We start from the raw sequence: 16,125 nt of genomic DNA, 5'->3' as shown, positions 1-16,125 counted from the left end.
GGGCCGCATTGCTATGCGAACTCGGAACGTGTCAGGCGGTCTTGTTGTAGATTACTCCGGGCGCACTTGACGGTGTCCGGGTGTTTAATCACCGAACTGGTGGATTGCTTGAAGAGGCTGCTTTGTGATTCTGCTGTGAGGGTCACAGTGTGCTCCTCTGTGTGGAGAGAGTGCTCTGTGTTTCCATTGACTGTGATGACCCCCTGTGGTCCTGGCATCTTGAGCTTGAGATATGCATATTGCGATACCGCATGGAATCTCGCAAATGCGGTTCGCCCGAGCAGTGCATGATAGCCACTGCGGAATGGGACTAAATCGAAGATTAACTCCTCTCTTTGGAAGTTATCTAGGGATTCGAAGACCACTTCCAGTGTGACTGAGCCTATGCAATGGGCCTCTACACCTGGTATGACGCCTTTGAAGGTCGTTTTTGTGGGTTTGATCCTTGAGGGGTCTATACCCATTTTGCGCACTATGTCCTGATAAAGCAGGTTCAGGCTGCCGCCACCATCCATAAGGACTCGAGTGAGGTGAAATCCGTCGATGATTGGGTCTAGGACCAATGCAGCGAATCTGCCATGACGGATACTAGTAGGGTGGTCCCTGCGATCAAAGGTGATCGGACAGGACCATGGGTTGAACTTTGGGGTGACTGGCTCCAACGCATATACGTCCCTTAGCGCACGCTTCCACTCCCTCTTGGGGATGTGGGTTGCATATATCATGTTCACCATCCGCACTTGTGGGGGGAACCTCTTCTGTCCTCCGGTGGTCGGCGGCTGGGGCTCCTCCTTGTCATCGCTATGTAGCCCCTTATGTTTGTTTTCGGCATTTAACTTGCCGACCTTCTTGAACACCCAACATTCCTTGTTGGTGTGGTTGGCTGGCTTGTCGGCGGTGCCATGTATTTGACACGAGCGATCGAGTATACAGTCCAAACTGCATGGGCCCGGAGTGCTTCTTTTGAATGGCTTTTACCGCTGACCGGGTTTAGAGCCTCTGAATCCGGCATTGACTGCCGTATCCCCGGTATTGTTGATGTTGATGTGGCGCTTGTGTTTGTTGCGACGTGACCTGCCATTGCTATCCTTGGTATCCGAAGTACCATGGTTCCTTGATATGTTATTGCTTCGAGCCAGCTAGCTGTGCTCTCCCGCGCAAAAGCGGGTCATGAGTGTCGTGAGGGATGCCATAGATTTCGGCTTTTCCTGGCCAAGGTGTCGGGCGAGCCAGTCATCGCGGATGTTGTGCTTAAAAGCTGCTAGGGCCTCTGCATCCGGACAGTCAACGATTTGATTTTTCTTTGTCAGGAACCGTGTCCAGAATTGCCTGTCCGATTCCTCTGGCTGCTGAATTATGTGGCTCAAGTCATCGGCATCTGGTGGTCGCACATAAGTGCCATGGAAGTTGATGAGGAATGCGGCTTCCAGATCTTCCCAATAGCCAATGGATTCTGCTGGCAGGCTGTTGAGCCAATGCCAAGATGGTCCTTTGAGTTTGAGTGGGAGGTATTTGATGGCGTGTAGATCGTCAACACGGGCCATGTGGATGTGCAGGAGGAAGTCCTCGATCCATACCGCAGGATCTCTTGTACCGTCGTATGATTCGATATTTACGGGTTTGAAACCCTCTGGGATTTGGTGATCCATTACTTCGTCTGTGAAGCATAGGGGGTGTGCGGCGCCTCTGTACTGGGCTATATCGCGACGCAGCTCAAATGAGTCTTGTCTGCTGTGTTTGGCCTAGCCAAATTTACTTTTACTGTATCTGGCATGACGGTTATCGTCTCGCATAGTGGCGCGCCCTCGTGATACATAGATTGATCTTGCGTGTTTTGCTTTGTCCTCCAAAACGTCTCGCAGGTCTAGCATGTTTCCCCGTGCATTGACATTTTTATTTGAGTGGCGTCGGGGTGCGGGCTGAGCTTTTGGCTGAAATGCCTCTCTGTCGCGGCCACGAGGTGGCCGATCTGCCGCGTCATACGCTGGAGATGTAGGTTTTAATGCTTCCTCCTCCAGTCGGGGTAGCAACCTGCGCTTTGGGTAACTCTTGGAGGGGCATTCGAGTTCATATTCCTCGGCCGCAAGGACTTCAGTCCATCTATCAGCTAGCAAATCTTGATCAGCTCGAAGCTGCTGTTGCTTTTTCTTAAGGCTATTTGTCGTGGCTATAAGCTGCTCGACGGGATCCTCAGGCACGACAAATTTGTCATCATCGAGGCTTGCCTCGTCTTCGGAGGGAGGCATGTAATTATCATCCTCCGCCTCTCCATCTGCCACTCTCTTGGGAGGCCTGGCTTCTCCATCCTCCTGCTCTAAATCTTACTAGAGGGGATTGTCGTCATCTTCGGCACTGTCTGGAGTGCTATTATCTCTTGTGCTGGTATCACTGCTTTTGCCTTGGCGAGACTTAGAGCGGCACAGCTGACGTCGGTGCTTGGGTTGCTTCTTGGAGGGGTCATCCTCCGTTGTCCCGTCGCCATTGCCTTCTTTGGGTGTGTCCACCATATATATATCATATGATGAGGTTGCTGTCCAGTGCCCTGTGGGCAGTGGTTCTTGTTCATCTCCTGCATCGTCGTCCATACCGTTGATGTCTTCGGAGTCGAAGTCAAGCATGTCGGTCAAATTGTCGACAGTGGCTACTAAGTGAGTGGTGGGTGGGCGGCGAATTTCTTCGTCATCCGTATCCCAATCCTGCCAGACATAGTTTGGCCAGGACTCTCCTGACAAGGAGAGAGACCTTAATGAGTTCAGTATGTCGCCGAAGGGCGAGTGCTGAAAGATATCCGCGGAGGTGAACTCCATGATCGGCGCCCAGTTGGATTCGATAGGCACGAGCGCAGGCGGTTCAGAGTCCGTGGCCGGGGAAGAATCCGGCAGTTTGGCGTCACAGCTCTCCTGAAGGGTAAGGTCGATACTCGGGTCAATCACCGCTGAGAATGCGGCCTCCATGGCGGGGTCTATCCACCCGTCAATGGATGGCGCAATTGGCTCCGAATTGAGGGTCGGAGTGGTTGCCGGTGCGGTCTCCTAAACACTGTCCGATGGTAGAGCTAAATCATGCTCATCGTGACCGTGCGGCGCACTCAGCAGGGGCTCGAATCCGTCGAAGATCAAGTCTCCGCGGATGTCGGCCGTGTAGTTTAAGCTTCCAAACCTGACCTGGTGGCCAGGGGCGTAACTCTCGATCTGCTCCAGATGGCCAAGCGAGTTGGCCCGCAGTGCGAAGCCGCCGAATATGAAGATCTGTCTGGGGAGAAAAGTCTCACCCTGGACTGCATTGCTATCGATGATCGAAGGATCCATCAAGCCTGATGATGATAACACAGAGGAACTCTCAATGAAAGCACAAATGTCGGTGTCAAAACCGGCGGATCTTGGGTAGGGGGTCCCGAACTGTGCGTCTAGGCGGATGGTAATAGGAGGCGGGGGACGCGATGTTTACCCAGGTTCGGGCCCTCTTGATGGAGGTAATACCCTACATCCTGCTTGATTGTTCTTGATAATATGAGTAGTACAAGAGTTGATCTACCACGATATCGAAGAGGCTAAACCTAGAAGCTAGCCTATGGTATGATTGTTGTTGTTGGTCCTACAGACTAAACCCTCTGGTTTATATAAACACCGGAGGGGGCTAGGGTTACATAGAGTCAGTTACAAGGAAGGAGATCTATACATATCTGTATTGACAAGCTTGCCTTCCACGCCAAGGAGAGTCCCCTCCGGACACGAGACGAAGTCTTCAATCTTGTATCTTCATAGTCCAACAGTCCGGCCAAAGGATATAATCTGGCTGTCCAAAAGAGGTTACTTCTCTCTATATGTGTTCATGATCATGATGTTGAATAATTAATGGTTCCTTCATTTGATTACTAGCTACCATTGAGTTCTCTCTATATGTAGTAGCTACCGTCGACCAAGCACGGAGAAAGAGAGGTCACTTCTCTCTATATGTGGTAGCTATAACTAACACAATATGAAACACCTAAACCCTCCAAAACCCCTAAACTCTCCAAAACCCCTAAACCCCCCCCCCCATTAAAAAAAACAATGCCTGGGAGCTGCTGACGCGTGGCTGCCTTTTAGTCCCGGCCGGTGTTACCAACCGGGACTAAAGGTCCTCCTCCCTGGGTGCCCCACAACGGCCACGTGGAGCTCCTTTAGTCCCAGTTCGTAAGAAAACCGGGAATAAAGGTTTTGGGCATTAGTCCTGACAGTTTTCTCCCGGATCCAGAACCGGGACTAAAGGCCTTCTGGAACCGGGACTAGTACCTGATAACCCACAAGTATAGGGGATCGCAACAGTTTTCGAGAGTAGACTATTCAACCCAAATTTATTGATTCGGCACAAGGGGAGCCAAAGAATATTCTCAAGTATTAGCAGCTGAGTTGTCAATTCAACCACACCTGGAAACTTAATATCTTCAACAAAGTGTTTAGTAGCAAAGTAATATGATAGTAGTGGTAATGGTAGCAAAAGTAATATTCTTGGGTTTTGTAGTGATTATAAAGTAGCAACGGAAAAGTAAATAAGCGAAGAACAATATATGAAATGCTCGTAGGCATTGGATCAGTGATGGATAATTATGTCGGATGCGATCGATCATGCAACAGTTATAACATAGGGTGACACAAAACTAGCTCCAGTTCATCAATGTAATGTAGGCATGTATTCTGAATATAGTCATACGTGCTTATGGAAAAGAACTTGCATGACATCTTTTGTCATACCCTCCTGTGGCACCGGGGTCCTATTGGAAACTAAGGGATATTAAGGCCTCCTTTAATAGAGTACCGGACCAAAGCATTAACACATAGTGAATACATGAACTCCTCAAACTATGCTCGTCACCGGTAATGGTCCCGATTATTGTCACTTCGGGGTTAACGGATCATAACACATAATAGGTGACTATAGACTTGCAAGATAGGATCAAGAACTCACATATATTCATGAAAACATAATACGTTCAGATCTGAAATCATGGCACTCGGGCCCTAGTGACAAGCACCAAGCATAGCAAAGTCATAGCAACATCAATCTCAAAACATAGTGGATACTAGGGATCAAACCCTAACAAAACTAACTCGATTACATGATAAATCTCATCCAACCCATCACCGTCCAGCAAGCCTATGATAGAATTACTCGCGCACGGCGGTGAGCATCATGAAATTGGTGATGGAGGAAGGTTGATGATGACGATGGCAACGGATTCCCCTCTTCGGAACCCCGAAAGGACTCCAGATCAGCCCTCCCGAAAGAGTTTAGGGCTTGGCGGCGGCTCCGTATCGTAAAATGCAATGAATCCTTTTCTCTGATTTTTTTTCTCCCCGAACATGAATATATGGAGTTGGAGTTGAGGTCGATGGAGCGTCAGGGGGGGCACGAGGCAGGGGGAGCGCCCAGGGGGGTAGGCACGCCCCCACCCTCGTGGATAGGGTGTGCGCCCCCTGGCGTGGATTCTTCTTCCAGTATTTTTTATATATTCCAAAAATAATCTCTGTTGATTTTCATGTCATTCCGAGAACTTTTATTTCTGCACAAAAATAACACCATGGCAATTCTGCTGAAAACAACGTCAGTCCGGGTTAGTTCCATTCAAATCATGCAAGTTAGAGTCCAAAACAAGGGCAAAAGTGTTTGGAATAGTAGATACGACGGAGATGTATCAACTCCCCCAAGCTTAAACCTTTGCTTGTCCTTAAGAAATTCAGTTGATAAACTGATAGTGATAAACAAAAACTTTTACAAACTCTATTTGCTCTTATTGTTGTAAATATGTAAAGCCAACACTCAAGTTTTCAGCAAAGATTATGAGCTAACCATATTCACAATAACATTTAGGTCTCATGTTTACTCATATCAATGGCATAATCAGCTAGCGAGGAATGATAACAAATCTCGGATGACAACACTTTCTCAAAATAATCATGATATGATATAACAAGAAGGTATCTCACTAGCCCTTTCTAAGACCGCAGAACATAAATGCAGAGCACCTTTAAGGATCAAGGATTGACTAGACATTGTAATTCATGGTAAAAGAGATCAAGTCACAATCATACTCAATGTAAACTAACAGTAATGGATGCAAATGACAGCGGTGTTCTCCAACTGGTGCTTTTTAATAAGAGGATGATGACTCAACATAAAAGTAAATGGATAGGCCCTTCGCAGAGTGAAGCAGGGATTTGTAGAGGTGCCAGAGCTCGGTTTTGAAATAGATATGAATAACATTTTGAGCGGTATACTTTCATTGTCATCATAACAACCGAGAGATCTCGACATCCTCCATGCTACACACATTATAGGCGGTTCCCAAGCAGAATGGTAAAGTTCATACTCCCCCACCACCAACAAGCATCAATCCATGGCTTGCCCTAAACAACGGGTGCCTCCAACTAACAACAATCCTGGGGGGGTTTTGTTTGCAATTATTTTGATTTGATTTGAGCATGGGACTGGGCATCCCGGTGACCATCCATTTTCTCGTGAATGAGGAGCGGAGTCCACTCCTCTTGAGAATAACCCGCCTAGCATGGAGGATACAGACAGCCCTAGTTGATACATGAGCTATTCGAGAATACAAAACAAAATATTTATTTGAATGTTTAGAGTTTGGCACATACAAATTTACTTGGGACGGCATGTAGATACTGTATATAGGTAGGTATGATGGACTCATATGGAATAACTTTGGGGTTTATGGAATTGGATGCACAAGCAGTATTCCCGCTTAGTACAAGTGAAGGCTAGAAAAAGACTGGGAAGCAACCAACTAGAGAGCGACAATAGTCATAAACATGCATTAAAATTAATCGACACCTAATGCAAGCATGAGTAGGATATAATGGACCATGAACATAAATATCGTAGAGGCTATGTTGATTTTGTTTCAACTACATGCGTGAACATGCGCCAAGTCAAGCCACTCGAATCGTTCAAAGGAGGATACCACCCTATCATACCACATCACAACCATTTAATAGCAAGTTGGCATGCAAGGTAAACCATTGCAAATATGAGCACCGACAATTGCAAATATGTTTCTTTCATAATAGGCTAAATCAGGAACGATGAACTAATCATGTTTACAAAAACAAGAGAGGTCGAGGTCATACCAGCTTTCCTCATCTCGATAAGTTCATCATATAATCATCATTATTGCCTTTCACTTGCATGACCGAACGGTGTGGATAATAATAATAGTACACGTGCGTTGGACTAAGCTGGAATCTGCAAGCATTCAATTCAAGAGAGAAGACAAGGTAATATGGGCTCTTTGTTAGATCAACAATAATGCATGTGAGAGCCACTCAACACTTTAATCATGGTATTCTCATCTCGGCCCCCAAAGGAAAGAAAAGAAACAAAACTATTTACACGGGAAAGCTCCCAACAAGCAAAAGAAGAACGAGAAATCTTTTTGGGTTTTCTTTTTAATTACTACTACAGGCATGGAAAGTAAACTAACTAAAAGCTACAACTAACTTTTTTGTTTTTTCTTAAGGTTTTTCAAACACACACGAAGAAAGCTTAAAAAGGAAATAAACTAGCATGGATGATACAATGAAAAAGTATGAGCACCGACAATTGGGATGAGTGTGTGAACATGAATGTAATGTCGGTGAGAGATACATACTCCCCCAAGCTTAGGATTTTGGCCTAAGTTGGTCTATGCCCATGGATCAAAGTGGGCCTCTCTGGTGTAAGGAGGAGTTTCCTCTGGGTGCCACTGGTTGGCGATATCCCCCGGATCCCACTGGTAAACTGACTGTCGATAAGGGTCCAGGGGTGGTTCCGGCGCAGGCTATGGAGCTGGTGTCACGCTCCAGTATGCATAAACGTCCTCCGTCAAAACAAGGTACTTGCTTGAAAATATGTTAAACAAAGAGGGAACAGGCAAGGTAATAGTCTCAAAGTTATTCTTACCAAAAATCAGTCTATAGTTAAGCATCTTTTTCTTATTCTTAACAATAAAATCATGTGCTATCATGCTCTTATAATCTAGAAAAATATTAGGCAGCAACTTTTCCCTTTTCTCATAATGCCTAATAGGTATGTTAAAGTGTGCAGCAAGGCGCGAGGCAAAGATGCCTCCGTGGACGGGACCCTTTGTACGGTTCAGATTTAACCATCTAGCAACAATAGCGCCTAAGCTGAAAGTAGTATCATTAAACAAGGCATGGCGCAAAATAGCAATATTAGGAGCACTAAGATTCCCACAGTTACCGCGACCAATTAAGCATCTACTAGCAAATATTGCGAAGTAACATAAAACGGGAAAATGTATGCTAGTGATTCTCGCATCGAAAACTTTCCTCGTTTCCCCTATAGCAATCATATCAATAAATCCCTCCACATCATTACGATGTGGTTCCTCTATGCTTCCCTTAAAGGTTATCAAACAGACTCGGCAAAAATCATAAAGTGAATCTCCTTATGCACATCATATAAATAAAATTCCAACGAAGGTGGTGATCTCCTAGCATGGAAATGAAAATTTTGCACAAAGATATTGGAGAGTAAGAGATACTGTTCACGCTGGTCGTGGAGGAAGGTGGTAAGGCCTGCATTCTCACTCAAATGATAAAAATCTTCATGAATCTCGGCCTTTGTCAAGAACTCATCACAAGGCCATTCACATGGCTAAACCTCCACAGTACGAGGGATATTATACTTGGGCTTCTTGTTCTCTTCACCTTGCTTATCCTTCGAGCTTCGGCTCGATGAGCCCCTAAAATATCTCTTCATCTTTTTCTGAAAATTTCTGAAATTTTGAGTAACTTAAAATAAAAGTGAACCAAACTCAACAAAATTGATAGCAACTACTCCTACAAGTGCCTAGAGGCTATATCATGCATCAAAAGTACTTTTGACCATATAAATTTGACATGCAAGCTCAAGAACAAGTTCACCTAAGCAGCAAAAATTCGCAATGAATAAAGCACTAGAACAAAAACTAATTGGACCATAGGAGGAGTCACATACCAAAGAACAATCCCCCAAAGCAGTTTTGTGAATGGAGCTTTGAGCAAGGAGATCAAAAATGGCAGCAAGATGAGCAAGAACTCGGGTTTGAGCTGGTTGGTGATTTTTTGGGAGGAAGAAGGAGTGTGTGGTGGCTGGAATAAGTGGAGGGGACCCATGTAGGGGTCCACGAGGCAGGGGCACGCCTAGGGGGTCGGCGCGCCCTCCACCCTCGTGGGCACATGGCTGCTCCCCCTGCCGTGTTTTCAGTGCCAGATATTCTCAAATATTCTAGAAAAATAATATTTAAATTTCAGGGCATTTGGAGAACTTTTATTTTCAGGGTATTTTTTATTGCTTGGATAATTAAGAAAATAGACAAAAAAATACTACTTTTGCTTTATTTAATGTAAATATCAGAAAGTAAAAAGTGGGTACAGAGAGTTGTGATTTCTAAATTCATCCATCTCATGCTCATCAAAAGGAATCCACTAACAAGGTTGATCAGGTCTTGTTAACAAACTCATTTTGAATAACATGAAACCGGAGAATTTTCGAATAACACTAGGTTACCTCAACGGGGATATGCATGTCCCCAACAATAAGAATATCATATTTCTTCTTGACAGTAGGAAGAGGAAATTCAAAACCTCCAATAGTGATTGTTGAAATTTTTCCAATAGAATTGATACTGTGGACTTGAGGTTGTTTCCTCAGAAAGTGTACCGTATGCTCATTACCATTAACATGAAAAGTGCCATTGCCTCAGGAATATCAAGAATAACAAATGCCGTTAAAATGGTAACGTTTGCAACCACAGGAGGCACATCCTCACAAATACCAATAAGTATACCAGTTGATTTATCAACCATTTGCAAAGATATTTCAGTAGGTTTCAACTTATTCAAATCAAGTCTACGATATAAAGAGAGAGGCATAACACTAACACCGGCTCCAAGATTGTAACACGCCAAAAATTTAACCATGATTTATTAATTAAAAATTTGCGTTGGTAAAATAAATTTTTATTTTTCTGGATTTTCTTTTAACTCAGAACCACTCTTTTCTCCTGAATTGTGGAGTTTTCACGCCAAGTGAAAACCTTTAAAAAATATTGTTGGACTTGTATATCTTTCCAAGACCATTTCTTTTAATCAATGGAATTATTTCTACAATTACTTTTCCTAAGCTTTATTCCTTTAAAAATGGTTTTTCGTAAGTTTTAGAGTTCCATTTGCACTACAACCCTTTCAAATACTCCCTTAAAATCCCCACCAAAATTTGGAGATGTCATGTGATGTTCCCACATCACTTTTATGCAAAAATCTCTTTTACTCATTTGGAAATTTTGAGCCCTACCCCAAGTTTTCAAATCTGGTCCAGTTTGTAATTTGCACTACAACCTATTTAAATATTTCTTTAAAAATTCCACCAAAGTTGGGAGATCTTAGTAGGAGTATATAATTAAACGTTATGCAAAAACCCATTAGAGTTCTTTGAAAAAATTGAGCAAATCATCCTCTTTTGCTCTCTGGTCCAGTTTGGTATTTTCTACTGCAACCCTATTTTGTTTTGCTCTAGTTCTTATGAGATTTTTCCTGCTTATAGTCCACCCTACCAAACCCTTAAGTCCAGGAGATTGGACCCATTGGAGTATTTTTGGTCCATGAAATAATAGCCTTTATTTTCTGTCCAGATTTGGTTTTCTCAAAAACTTGCACTAGGGAGTTTTTGTTTTTGTCAAACTAACCTTGCCACCATCTTTATCATCTAAAGAGACTATGATCTGGAGTTTTTGGCCACCCCAAGAGATGCCTAGATGACCATAGTATTCTGTCGAACACCTTTAGTTCATGAACAGAATTGGCATGAAACCTAGTTTGCATTTTGAACCTGCTTGCTTTGCCTAAACAGCATGTCTCATGGCTCTAAGTTAGTCTATAGCACCACCCTGCTAAACCCCATGTGGATTAGAGCCCCCTGGCAGGCATTGGCATTTTGCCGACCACCTTGTGTGCATGCTCTGGGCACGGCCAGAGCGCGCGTTTTGCAGGTGCGTGCGCCCGAGTCGCCGCGTCCCGCTGCCGCCTCCCCGCGCCCGTTCTGATCCGTGACCGCTCATAGCCATCGCGCCCGACCCCTCCCTCATCGCAGAGCCGCCTTCGCCACCTCCTGACACCCCACAACGCCACCACCGCAAGCCGCCACCACCGCTCCGCCAGCCTCTGCCATGGACGACGCCGCCCGAGCCACAGTCGCGCGCCAGCTTGCCCCTGAACAGCTCGAGCTCATTCAGTCGCTCCTCCAAGCCACCCCCTGCATTGCCACGTCGTCTACGGCCACAATAGCAGCTCACCGTCGATCTTATCCCCGGCCGCTGCGGAACCGACCTCAACCACCTATAAAAGGATCCCCCGAGCCCATCCAGACCTTCACGCGACCTCGGGCCATCCCTCTAGAGCCCCCACAGCCAGCAATCGACGGGGGGAGGCCTTCTTCCCCATCTCGGGCCAGTTCGGCCGCCGCCACGCTCCGGTGTCATGCATCGCGAGTAGAGCCTCCCCACTCCATCCAGTGCCACCATCCGACTCCCCTCGACCGTGCGGAGCCGCCCAACCTCTCAGCTTCGATTAGGAGCCACCGTAGCTCGAGCCCCCAAATCCTCCCGAAGCCGCCATCCGCCGCAGAGCTCTCCGCCGACGACCCCCTTTGTCCTCGCGACCCTCTCGACCACCAGGAGGACCGCCATGGACCAGCGGATCCATCCATGCCCTCGGAATCCCGTGGGGAGCCGCCGTTCATCGACGGCGATTGCCGGAGCTCCGTCTCCGCTCGGACAGAGGAGGTAGGAGGCACGGGCGACTAGTCAAACCTGACCAGTGGGCCCAATGGACCCACTGTCAGTGACCCAGCCCAGCCGAAGCGTGTTTTAAGTGGAAGCGTATTCCACCAAATACGCCTTCGCTAGAGGAAAACGTAAGTGCTGCCGAACCGTTTTCTTTTTCTGATTTTTATTTAAAACAGATTTTTGACTAAACTTTGATTGGCTATAACTTTTTAAATATAAGTCCAATTGATTTGATTCTTTTTCTGTTGTTTCTCAAATTTTGTCTAGTTTATTTTCATATTTATTTGAAAATTTTCCAAACAACTTTTTTGTACTATTTTGAAACTATGTGTTAATTTGAAATTTTCTTAAATAGGATTTTTGGAGAGAGAAGGCAACTTTCAAAAAGTGCACCACACTTTCATACTCTTGAAGGCAAGCATTCTGAACCCTGGCATAATATTGTTGTGTGTTGTTTGATGCAGTTACAACACCACCTTGACATGGAGTATTCATTATTTTATGTGATGACATGATCATACTCATGAGTGCATATTGATGATTCCGTGCTGTTGGAATTTGATATGTTTGTGATAGTAATCACCCTCGTATGCCTTTTATGCCTACCGAAAGGAATTCGGGAAAGCCTCTGTCTTGGGTAGACATGAGCTTGTCTCTAGTTCTTCGTCGAGATGGTTGTGTCCGGTAAGGCATGGTGAGGTATGATGAGTGGTGATTCTGTCTGATTGGTGTGAAATATATTTCTTATGCTTATCATGCAGGAAATGCTTTAACCTCCTGAGTCGACTAGAGATCGAGTCTTGTTCCAGTAACCCCCATACTTGTTTCGTACTACCACTTGTCCCTGCCATAGGTAGGGTACGGTTCAGTAAGTTGTCAACCCCTTCCCAGCACACACCATACAGAGAGGCCATGGTGAAAGATACCGGCTGCATCCGGTAGGCATGCCACCTGGTCCGGGGGCATGGGTGTTTCCGGTTGGAGCGGAGGCGGTAGCTCCCCTAGTTTGCGCGCATTATAAATTTGTGATCCCATGCTAATCGAGGTTGTAGCCTCCCCACTTAGAGTTTCGCTTAACGGGTGTCGTGGGTGATTCCAGACACCGGTAAGTTAGGTTGGTGTGTGCGGTCAGGTGTGTTTTCAATTAAAAGACCGTAGACGGAATTAGTCCCGATGGACTAAAGGAATCCATTACTCGTGGGTAAAGAGTACACCGTCTGTGGAGATTATATCCATTCGAATAGTCGTGTCCATGGTTAAGGACTATAGTCTTGGATGGGTCAAGGGTCGGTCTTAGTGTCGGTCTTCGGAGGAAAAACTGTTAAACCAGAACATGGATCATGACTTGTGACTCATGATGACTATGAGTAATATTATTATGGACTAACCATTTACATTTTTTAAATTATTGAGTATCCCTGGGACGGTTCTACCTCCTGGATATTCACTGTGACTACTCTCATATAAGCCCTTTATGTGGTGTCACAGAGACGCCCGACTGTGGCATGCTTGTTATTCATTTATTTTATAAGCCCTTTATGTGGTGTCGCTAAGACGCCCGACTGTGGCATGCTTGTTATTTACTTACTCTATAAGCCCTTTATGTGGTGCCGCACAGACGCCCGACTGTGGCACATTTGCTACTTATTTTCTTTATAAGGCCATTATGTGGTGTCGCACAGACGCCCGATTGTGGCATGTTTGCTACTTATTTCCTTTATAAGCCCTTTATGTGGTGTCGCTCAGACGCCCAACTGAGGCATGCTTTATATTATTATCCTTTCGAGGCATCACTTCAGACACCCGATCGGTGCATTCTATTTCTACTCCCTTATTACATATTCATGTTGTATATGAATAACCTGCTTGCGTGCATCATGGATGTTTATTTTGTGACTGACGTGAGATCATAGAATATTTTAGAGCATGATTATCAATTGTTTAATTATACATGTGTTCATAATGTTTGCGAGTACATTCAAAGTACTCATTGGCTTGTCCCTGGCTATTGTCCTGGCCAGATTTCTTGCATGGAGAGGAGTGTTGCGATGAAAGCCCCGGAACCTACGCAATGGTGATAGCAGCCTCGCGAAGATAGGAGTTATCCAGGTCAGCTGTTCCTGTGGAAATGGAGTCACATAGACGCTGATGCACCACGAACCGCTTCTGCCATCAACCTCTAGAAACCATTTGTTGTACTCATAGGCCAGAGTGGTCTTGTACTACACATTTTGTATTTTGCTTGGAGTTTCTGTATCAAGTTGGTGTCTCATCAGCTAACAGTAATCCTGGGGCTGGTGAGCACAAGGGCCATTTTCTGGAAAAATTAATATCCTAAAAACCCGGTCCTGACAACCTTCGTATCAGAGCCAGGCTGACCATTGGCTAATCCTATCTTGGCCAGGTCAATAAACCTAGGTAAATCAACCCACAGACCTTAACCTAACCCCGGCCAAGCTTCTTGTGTAAGATAGCTACATAGTGACCCCGACACCTTTTGGCAGTCGGTGCCCAACCTATCAGCCTAGCCTGTCGATCACGCGCCAGTGACCGACACCTAAATTTTCTCTTTCGCAAGCGTGCGAAGGAAGACTCCGTCCCCTTTTTTATAAAAGGGCACGCTAGCCTCAACCAAGCACAGCACAACCTCTACGCCAAAACCAAGCTAAAATGCCTGGCCCAGTTGTGCACAATGAGACCACAACAACCAACCTTGGAGGTTTTGTGACCGTGCTAGCAAACCTCACCCGCCGTGCCTTTGCATTAGAAGAGCCCCCAGAATATGTTGTGTACCAAGGACCCATGAGCGGTGAGAGCCGTCAATTCTGGGCCATTGTGCATGTCTATGGTAGGGGTCTATCGCAAGAACGCCCCTACAGGTTTACCGGAAGGACAACTTCCTTTGAGCCACAAGCCATCCAATTAGCTGCTCGAGAGGCTATAGTTCAACTCCGACACTTGTCGCCCAGAGTTAACTGTCGCTCGTTCTACTACTACCCCAGCCGTGACAGGTGTGGTAGGCCACCCCAGGTTGCCAACAGAGATCACGAGACGGATCCTGCATTGTTGCATCTGGTGTGCTATGTAAGTGCACTAGAGGAACTGTTCGATCAAATCACCCTTGATCTGATCGCAGCTCGTGGAGAACTGGTTCACCGAGCCCCGGCAAGAGGAGGAGATGAGCCCGACACCAACAACCAAGTCGTGCTGTTCGGACAACCAATTGAATCCTTGAGGTTTGCCCCAGCCGTCGACCAAAATACTTTGGTGTCCCTAGAAGTGTTCCGTCGCCTTTTGGGAACACGCTCCAACGGGATCGTGGCCAACGACCCCCGCGATGGTCATCATCGCTACCCGACCCTGTAGCTCCTCATCCCCATCCAGCTAACCCCGACGGTGAAACCCGTGGAGAAGCCTCGGCGTCCATGAGGCATGCCCGCTTAGATATAAACGAGGTAGACTAAGTCACTCGAGTAGTATCGAGTCTTAATATGTCCACGCCCTGTAATTGTGTGATCTTGTATCGCCATAATTAAATAATGTCTGCTTATACGCCCGTATTTTAAATAATAGCCATGCATCAGTATGTTGGCGTACGATTGCATTTTTAATTCCGGGCGTAGCTACCAAAAACCACCCCAGACGACACCCACAGTAATACATCACTTTTGTGAGATATGTATATCTGTGGCTTTGACCCCGACCCCATAGAGCAGAACCGACAAGCTAGTTACCCATCACAACGATAAATGACCCAGCCCAGATGCTATATAAAAGGCCACCTCGTGACCTTACCAAGCATCCCTTTCCTTGTGCACAACTCTCACAACCATTTCTTTGCCATGCCGAGCCCTAGTATTTATCTGAGAACTCCATATGCAACCCCAGGTAGTTTTGTTAAAATATTGTGGGACTTTACCTGCAGTACAATGAGTTCTACCCATCCACCCTAGTACGAGTTGATCAAATCGAGGATCACCCCTTCCACCTCAAAATATTGCGCAGTGGTGCACATCCCTCCCGCAAACCCAAACGAAGACCCAACGGAAGTCTCCTTCATGGGGAAATCTATGCCGACTCCGCAAATGGCCGTAGAAGCTACTGTGTACGAAGCGCTTGCTCGCCTTTGATTCGCGGTGCCCTATGCCAGCGAACGAGGGTATTATTACTTCCCAAGTCATGCAGCACCCGGAGAAGTAGCATCTTTTCCCGGTGGACAAATTGAGAGAGACCCAGCGCTGGCCAACCTTGCCCAGTATGTCATCGCTCAAGAGCGTTTGACCCAACGAGTAATGAGTTAT

Source organism: Triticum dicoccoides, chromosome 2A (assembly GCF_002162155.2).
Source record: "Triticum dicoccoides isolate Atlit2015 ecotype Zavitan chromosome 2A, WEW_v2.0, whole genome shotgun sequence".
Taxonomy (NCBI): Eukaryota; Viridiplantae; Streptophyta; class Magnoliopsida; order Poales; family Poaceae; genus Triticum; species Triticum dicoccoides.
The sequence above is the reverse complement of the archived record's forward strand: the minus strand, read 5'-3'. Positions refer to the sequence as shown.